The following is a 9,896-nucleotide window of genomic DNA, read 5'->3' on the forward strand; positions in this document are numbered from 1 at the left end:
TGTATTGTGGAGGGGTGTCCTGGAACACTACTAACTTGATATTTCTGTAGATCAAGGCCATGGAGGAATAATTTGAAACATGACTCTTGGGATGATTGAAAAACTATGGGATGGCACTGATTTATGTTGACAGAATAAGGGCGTCAGAATGTTAATTACTTTACATGATGATCCAGGGAATGAAAAACACATTATACTTATTTATTCTGTATGTTGGAAAATGTGTCAAAGTCAGAAGGCAACTTGAGAGAGTCAGTTCTTTTCATCTATTTGTAAGTCCTGGGACTCAAACTCGTGTATGTGTACTTGCTGGCAAGAATCTTTGTCTAGTGAGCCGTCTTGTTGAGCTAATGAATATGTAGAGTGAAGAATCAGACAGAAAATTCAGTTTTCTTTCTTTTATTTATTTCTATAACTTACACAAGAAATAATAGGATTCATGTGAAAATTGTGTACTGTCTTTTTGTTATAATTTTTAGGAAGAGATATTTTATCAAGAAAATTCTTTTGCTGTAGCCAAGGAGCTGTCTGTATATTAATAGACAGAAAAGTAAGACATTACATTTGCTCATTCTTGTCATAAAATTTTAAAACATAGACAGCTAAATTAAAATTGTTTCCCTATATCTGACTAAACCCTGTAAAATACTAATTTGGACAGCATTGCAACTTTTTGGTTCTTTTGCCTTTCTAAATTCTATTTTGTTACTGTCATTTAAAATATAACTTGCAATGTTAATTATGTTCAGAAGACATTTAAACATTCCAGCATGATTTTATGTTAATAGTGCCAAAAAACCAAACGCAAAAATAACACCAATTTAAATTACAGCAAATTGTGGCAGTTCATGATACTTTGTTTAAAAAAAAAAAAGCCCAGTAAATTTTCTCATAATCCTTGGTTTTGGTACAAAGTAAAATTCTACTCTGAATATATTGCAAGGGATTTGTAGAAAGAAAAATATTTTAAGAGATAAAGGTGTGAACCATTGCACTCAGAATCAGCAATAAAAACCTATTCCTTATGGTGGGATGCTTTGATCAATCCTTGATGCAAGAGGAAGGAGCTTGGTACTGACTCAGCTCAGTATGCCATGGATTGTTGACTCCAGTGGATGGTCTAGCCCCTTCTGAATACATATATATTATATATTTTGTATAATTATATATATTAAATACATTATAATTAAACTATATATTATATAACAACAATTGAAATGGATGGAGATCTTGAATCTGAGAGAGAGCAAGGAAGGGAACATTAGCAGGTTTGAAAAGAGAAATTAGAACGGGCAAGGTCAGTTCTCAGGCTTTCAGATCCTCAGTTCTACTGTGTTACAAAGCCGGGGTAGAGATCATGCTTCTGGGTGCAGCAGGTGATGAGGAGCAGGGATAGCTCCCCAGCTCTTATGCCATCAGTGTCCGTTCTTCTACCTGTCTCAGGTGTTGGTGGGCTGAGGGAGGGTGCAGCACCTATGCTCATGCTGCCCTATGACAAAGGAGCAATGCTCACAACATCAGAGTTGTCTCATCCATAACTCTTCAGAAAGGGTCACCTCCATTGTGCTGGCCAGGGTAGATGCAGAGTCCGCTTTCCTGAGTGTTGCAGAGGGTAAATGGGAAGGCATCTCCCCCTTGTGTTCACCACCACAATGCAGACAAGGGGATGGGGGGGAGAGACTACACCATTTATTTACTCCAATTATTTTTCAAGCATTTGGCTATCAGGCTAACCACATACATATCTCATTCATTCTATATTAACTTAAAAATATTTATAAACATGATTGTTCCACAGTAGTATTGCTTGGGTTCCTAATGATATGCAGTACTTGAGAGAAAAATGTTTTGTTGTTGTTGTTCATTACTGGATGCATCAGGGTAGATTATCAGAATGCTACATTGATTTTGGCCTCTGCTAAAGGGAGCCTATCATGAAGGGAGTCTGAGGGCTTGGAAAGGAGAACTTTGTAAACAGGAGAAAAAAATAGAGCAATGAGAAGGGAAAGAGAGAGTGTGATTGCAGCAGGGCATGATAGAAAAGATCAGGAAGTCAGAAGTTAAGCTTAAACATCAAGGTTACACAAATCTTTTTCAGGGGCATGCCTCAACCTTAGGCCAAAGGAATCACACATAAATATCACCTTACAAATTGAAATAAAATAGGATATAGTAAGAAAAGACATTTGCGGATTAAATATAGTCTTTTAATTCCAATAAACTGTTTAGTAGAAAACAATAAATTTAAATCTAAGCTAGTCAGCAGTCAGCACAAACAGGAAGACATTATATTATCCTTTTGTTTATCTACAGTGTTTCTCAGATAGAAAGTAATGTGATGTTTCATTCAAGAATTACTGTGCTGTCTAAGATAACAGATATTTTACCCAAGAACTCTTGCAGTGAACACAGGGCACTACTGTAAATAGAACGGAATTTTTATAGTACATTCTGCAATGTGTTTTACTGGTATATTTTAGTTAAAGTAGAATAATTACTTGGTGCAAAGAAATGCACTGAGTATGGTTTTGAAGGAGACTAAAGCAATACAGAAAATAAGTTTATATGTATTTTGTTTTTTATTTACTTCCAAATTTGCTCTTCTGTTTACAATAGAATAAAGTAGCCCTTAACATTTAAAAAATGGTAATTTTCCATCTTTCTTTGCTCTCATCTCTGTCTGTCCTCCATCTCAACTATCCTGTTCACTCCAGTTCACCCCCACCTCATTTTCTCCCCTCTTCTTTCCCTTCAATACACCCTTCTCCCCCGACCCCCTTGTTCCCAATTTTGCCAGGCAAACTTTTCAAGGTGGATCTATGTATGCTTTTCTTAGGATTCACCTTGTTTCTTAGTTTCTGTAGGTTCAGGATCTTTTGCTTTATAGCTATTTTCCACATATGAGTCATTACATACCATGTTCATCTTTCTGGGTCTGTGTTACCTCACTCAGGATGGTTTTTTCTAGTTTTATCCATTTGCACACAACTTTCAAGATGCTGAGTAGTACTCTAATGTGTAAATGTGCCACATTTTCTTTATCCATTCTTTGGTGAGCCATTATGGGTCTAGCAAGAAACTTGACACGAGAGAAATTCCAAGGAATTCACAAGGAGGACCCCAGCTAATACTGATATGGGAAGGTCATTTCTCAATCTGTTGTTTCATTGGTTAATCAATAAAGAAACTGCCTTGGCCCTTTAATAGGACAGAAAATTAGGTAGGCCGAGTAAACAGAACAGAATGCTGGGAGAAAGAAGCCAAGTTAGGCAGACACCATGCTGCTCCTCTCCAGGGCAGACATGATGAAGCAAGCCGCCAGGTCAGACATGCTGAATCTTTCCCGGTAAGACTGGTGCTACACAGATTACTAAATATGGGTTAGGCAAGATAAGTCACCACCTCGTGGTGCTACACACATTAATAGGATTGAGCCTTTTAGTTGATATTAGAAAAAAATTACTCTTGAGGATAAATTATTGTTTCTATGCAATCCAACTGCTTATGGTCTGGAGAAATAGAAAATACCGTGTGGTAATGTCAACCAACCTACCCTTTAATAGAATGGCATGGTCCCTTTTCTAAAGGAAACTGTTTCTGCAATTAAATAAGCCTATGCAGGGCATATGATGTCATCCATTGACAGATAATTATGTTTTGTCCTTTTCTTCTTTTAACACAGTATTTTCCTTAACAAAAACTGTCAATTAGACTGTAATTAGTAATGAATTAGTCTAAAATAACCTGAGTCCAGCATTAACGACTCTCTGTGTCTGTTGGGTCTTCTAAAAATAAGGTTTAATTATTTTTCACATTTAGTATAATTATGTACACTGCCCAACAGTATAAAATGTTCTAGCTAAGTACACAGTAGAGAGCAGTCCATTATAATTGTAAATGTTTTTCCTAACATATTTTTGCTGATTTATCTGAATGAAAAGAATATTGCTGTGACTTACACATCCTAAGGAATTATAACTTGTGAAAAAAAATCTTTCTACAGAGAAAATGTCAACTCAAATTTGCTATATTTGATGACTGCATTTAATAAGGTGTTATCCCTAAGCAATTATGTTCAGAGCTTCAGAAGGTCAAAAAAATGAATGATAATCCCTTCTATTAATGGTAAAACAAGAAGTGATTTACAAATAAATTTCAGAAAAAAACAAAGCTTAAATATTTTCATTGCTACTTCTATTATTCCTTCCATATATACCTTTTTAAAAAGGCTTTGCTGTCAACTGATGAGCGGATAATGGAAATATAATTTATTTAAACATTGGAACAGTATTCAGCTGTTAAGAAAACTGAAATAATGATATTTTCAGGTAAATGGATGGAATTGGAAAGAATCACCATGGGGAAAAAGCTCTCTTTACAGAGTAGTTGTTTAGCGATGTAAGGATGTGTTATATTTGTTTAATCATGTATAGATGTGTTTTTGTTTCAGCTTGCCTCCTTTAGGCACCTGATTCATCTAATAAAAGACTTAATGGCCAAAGAAAGGGAGGAAGTGTAGGCAGAACTTCCAGGTGGGAAGAGTAAGTGGGAGGAGGAAGTGAGGCTCCGAGGAAGAAAGAAAAAGAGATGCAAGGGAAACCCCAGGAATCAGTCAGCCAGACACAGAGAGAGCAGGAAAGTAGCACATATAGAATAAAAGAAAGGTTATAAAAAAGACTCAGACAAATGTAGATATAGGTTAATTTAAGTTATGAGAGATGGTGGAACAAGCTTAAGTTAAGGCCAAGCATTTATACTTAGTAATAAGTCTCCATGTCTGTTTTGGGGAGCTAGTTTGTGGCCTAAGGACAATTCCAACTACTATTTTACATGATTTCAGCCTTCAGCTTCACACATCTGTGTTTCATTGTTTAGGTAAGAAGTAAAATACCATGGTGTCGGAAGAACATTTTCAAAAAAGGGAAATAGAATATACTGTTATAATGAGAGAAAGAAAAAATGAAACAAAATTGAATGATTAAAAACGATGGCAATTGGGAGATTTAGATGTGGTTTTATGTTCAAACAGGCATACACACACATACGCAAGCACACACACACACACACACACACACACACACACACACACACACTTCACAATTCTGCAAGGTGATCAGACCAAGGCAAAAGATAAAGAAACCTCAGTGATTTTGCACCACTGCTTTCTGAGATCCTGCTTTCTGATGTATTAGCTAAAATTTTCTCACTGCTTTCTGACATAGCAATAGGGCTATCGCGTTCTAAGTAACCCTGCTATAAGGGCAGTAATCACATCAATCAATGGAAATCACTGCCCCAAATCCTACCTTCAGATTTTATCAGTGTGGGGATTAGATTACCCAAACCAATTTTGGGCAACACCAGAACTTGAAAGTATCCTAGTGCTCTAATAATAATATGCTACGAACTAACTTCTTTTGTCAATGATATAACTGCATTTAGTCTTAAAGAAGAACATTTAGTAGCCATCATTAATATTGTTTCATTTTAATTGTTATATATACATTTTGACATCCTTTGGAGTTAGTGTTTTTCTCTTATGTAATTCTTGTGGCATTATATAGTAATTTGACACTTAAGCCCCATGACAATTTGAAGAAGAATTATACCCATTATCTCACATATCTAAATGCTAAGTCACCATGGAGTGCCACTGTTTGAGAGGATTAGGAGATGTGACCTTTGTGAGCTGGTGTGGGTCTCTGAAGGACTTATGTGACTGAGGGTGAGTTTTCAAGTTTCAAAATCCCAATCCTAGGCACTGTGGCATTTTTTTTCTGCTGCCTGTGAATCTGAATGTAGAACTCAAACAATTTTTTTCAGAAGTTTCTGCCTGCACACCACCATGCTATCTGCCATGCTAATAATGGGCAGAATAGCTAAAAGTGTAAAGAAGTGTAAAAAATTAAATACTTCTTTTTTATTGTAGTTTCCTTGTTCTTATATCTCTTCACAGCAATAGAACACTGACTAAAACATCACCATGCTCTTTTATTATAATTTAAAAAAATCATCTGTTTCATATTTCTCTAAACAATTTATCAGATCTATTGCCATCATCTTGATTCAGTATAGATTATTTATCATTCTCATGACTAAAAAATCCTTTGGTATTCTTGAAAAGAACTTGAATACTAGCTATATTCAAATCTAAAGAAGTTTGATCTATATATTTATATAAAGTTTTGTAGTGCAAATTCTACTATCATTAATGCAGTATTGCATAAAATATGTTTCTTGAAACAATGTGTATGCGATTACAATAATTTGTAGAACACATAATAATGAAATGCCTAGGCTATTTATTTTATAAATGTGCACATGAGAAAAATATCATGGAAAAATAAGCCTCAGATCTACAAGGATAACTCACTATGGTTGATTTCTCTAGGCTTAAACGATTGCTTGAAACTACCAATGGTGATCTTACCATTTCGAAGGAGTGGTTAAATATAAATAAAAAATCAGATAACTTATTCATAGGTCTCAGATCACAGTTTCTGTGATCTGCCACATTCATTCAGGTACTTTACACAATTTTCTTCCTCCTTACTCGCTCATCTTTCCTTTGTGGAAATGTCACTCTGGTTGCTTTCTGTAGCTTATTTGATCGTGTGTCCCAGTTTGTGTACCTATAACAATGGGTACAATGGGAATTATTCTTATATTCTATCATCCTATTATACATTGAATTCCTGAATACATGGTATCATGTATTAAGTAATAAACCAAAAATGCTTGTGTCTTTTATGTATTTCACCTTAAGAATAGCACTCACTAGTAATTAGAGCAAACAATCCTCTGTTTTATAACCTGACCTTGTGTGATGAAACCTAGATAGCTAGTTGACAGAACCAGGAAAAGATCTTCTCGCCTCCTATGGAAAGAATGGCGTTTTTACAAAGATTTAAGACATTTAGATTACTAAAGTTAAAAACAAATTGTAGTTGCATAAAGTATAAATATTTCACTCTGTCTCAGAGTTCTATTGCTACGAAGAGACCATGACCCTGGCAACTCTTTTTCAATTTTCTTTTTATTTATTTTTTGTGTCTTCTGTATCATGTATCTTGATCCCATTCATTTCCTTGTCTCTGTGTATCCACCTTCTGCCCCTGCAGCACCCCCACCAATAAAACTGAAAAGAAAAAAATAAATAAAAGGGAAAAATGTCGTCATGGAAACTGTAGTAGGACACGGTGAGTCATGCAGTAAACCCTTTTGTCCAAGTAACTTTACTTGCAAGTGTTCATCACTGAGAGATTTTTGTCTGGCTCAAAGCCTCTGGCTTCTGCTGCTACACTGTCAATGCCTCTCTGAAATGCCGCTTAGTTATCCAGCTGTTGCCCCTTGCTGTTGAAACCGTGAGTCTGTAGAGCCAGTTCCTCCACATGCTCCAGCTTACTGCAAATGGGGTGGATAATGGGAAGGAACGACCCCGGATTTAGGCCTGGGCTGTTGCAAGGTTAGTCAGTCCACCAGCTCACAGGTGTCCTTGTTACCAGGATGGCTCCACAGCATTGCCTTGGCGAGTTCGCATTCACAGCTATGAGCAATGTGTGTGTGAGAGAGGTGTGTGTGTGTGTGTGTGTGTGTGTGTGTGTGTGTGTGTGTGTGTGTTGGGGGGGATAGTTCTCCCGCTTTCGTGTAATTAAGGTCTGATCTCTCACACCTAAATCGGCAGGGCCAGCTCTACTTCGTTGCCCAAGCCTGACCTAGGGGGTCACTAACTTGAGAGCTCCAACAGCTAAGGAAAAGAGCTAACTGGAAACCATTTAATTGTAGTGGCTAACTTACAGATGAAAAGGTTTAGTCTATTACTCTCATGGTAGAAAGCAAGGCAGCATGTAGGCAGCCATGGTGCTGTATAATGAGCTGAGAGTTCTTACATCTTGACTCACTGGTAATAGGAGTAGTCTGTCTCACTGACTATGGCTGGAGCATATATGAGATTTCAAAGCCTGCCTCTAGAGTTGACACACTTTCTCCACCAACCACACCTACTCCAACAAGGCCACACCTCCTAATAGTGCCACTCTCCCTGTGGGGCTTTTTTGTCGAACCATTACACACTCCTTAATCCTACAGATGTTGATACTAAAAACTCCTATACATCTGTACCCTTACATTCGTAGACCCTTGGTTTGTGGCTAGAAAATTAACTATGCCACCTATTTAGCAACTATATTCCCAAAGATATTATAGTAGATCAGAAGGTTGTTTTTCTGATATTGAAACTGAATCTCTGAAAAGATATCTTACTGTATTACTAGGCCATTTACTTTAAGAAAGTGTCCTGGACAATTTTATGCATCAGTATGACTATATAAGAAGATGCCTTGGTATGTATAAGTATTACTGTAGGTGTGTTCGGAAGACTTTTCTCAATTACCCTCGTTGAGATGGTAGACAGACTAAAGCATATCATCTTGATAGGTTAGAGTAGAAGTCACCTAAATTATCAGGGTACTTAGTGAACTAAAAACTGAATAATCAACAATTTTGGTTACCTTGCTTTCTTAGGGCAAGGACTTCAATCTCTATCTATATTTCATCTCAGATTTAATGCTTAGACCAGAATTCAGATTTTATTGAAAAGAGGGTTCATTAAATTTAATTATTTTCTTATTCTTATGCCTGTAGGCTCTGATTAGTAGTAACTCTTAGACAACTGGGTCATAAACTTTCTGATTTAGAGACAAATTGGTCCTTATAATTAGACAAACACAATTCTTTGTGATAAATCTCTGTATATTTGCAGATTATATATATATATATTATATATTATATATATATAGAGAGAGAGAGAGGGAGAGAGAGACAGCATTTTTTTTGAAAGAAATAAAAATGTGTGTGTGTGTGTGTGTATGCATAGAAAGGATTCTAACAGGTTGGGCACATCAACCTGAAAAGAGAAAACAAATCTGAAGTCTGAAACAATTAATTTGCTCTAGGAGAAATTTACTCCTTAGTTGCAAGCATTATGTTGAAAGTTTTTTTGCCCCCAAGGTTGTTTTTTTTGAAGTATTCTGTTAGTCAAGGAGAAATCATTACATTGACAAGAATCACTTCCTTCTCTGATAAGATTTCCTAGTATTTATACGAAGCATGGTCACAAAACTTGCCAGCAATGCATTCTAATACATTTCTACACTGAGTGATTTCAGGACGTTGGTCCTGTATGTGGGCAATGCATTAGGGTTGTGTCCATGTAAATATTGAAAAGGAGTCTTGGTGAAGACAGGGAAAGCGTCAGTCTTAATGCCTTTGGTACTTCATATTCAACTTTATTGTCAGTATAATAAGTGTGCAGTGTAAAGTGATAGGGGTAATTTAAATCTGCATGTTTTATAATGTAACCAAAAAGATAGGAACCAAAAAAGATTCCTGTCCCCATACACATATTCTGGTAAAACAATCAGAAATATTAAACAAAAATAAACAAATAAATAAAAACTTTTAAAAAATAAACCTAAATAATTCAAAATTCAGTATAAAAACTCTCCTCAGTCTTGTTTAAAAAGATTCAGTCATAGCTTAATATTTTTTCTATGACTCTATGTAACACCTGTCTACATTCATGCATTTATATAAGCAATAATTCATCCTCTCCCATTTCCCTGTTTACAAATCTTCACACTTCAATTTTCTTGAATGCCACCATCCTTCTCTTCGGTGTGGGAGTTTGTTTTTGCAAGGATATCATAGTCACAAAGTGGAGCAGAATGATTACTCATTTTGTTTTTCTTCTAAATAACTGAAGCTCATTAGTTCATAGTGTGTGTTTTTATATCTCCTATCCATCATCTATCTATCTATCTATCTATCTATCTATCTATCTATCTATCTATCTATCTATCTATCATCTATCTATCTATCTATCTATCTATCTATCT

Source organism: Microtus ochrogaster, chromosome 1 (genome assembly GCF_000317375.1).
Source record: "Microtus ochrogaster isolate Prairie Vole_2 chromosome 1, MicOch1.0, whole genome shotgun sequence".
NCBI lineage: Eukaryota > Metazoa > Chordata > Mammalia > Rodentia > Cricetidae > Microtus > Microtus ochrogaster.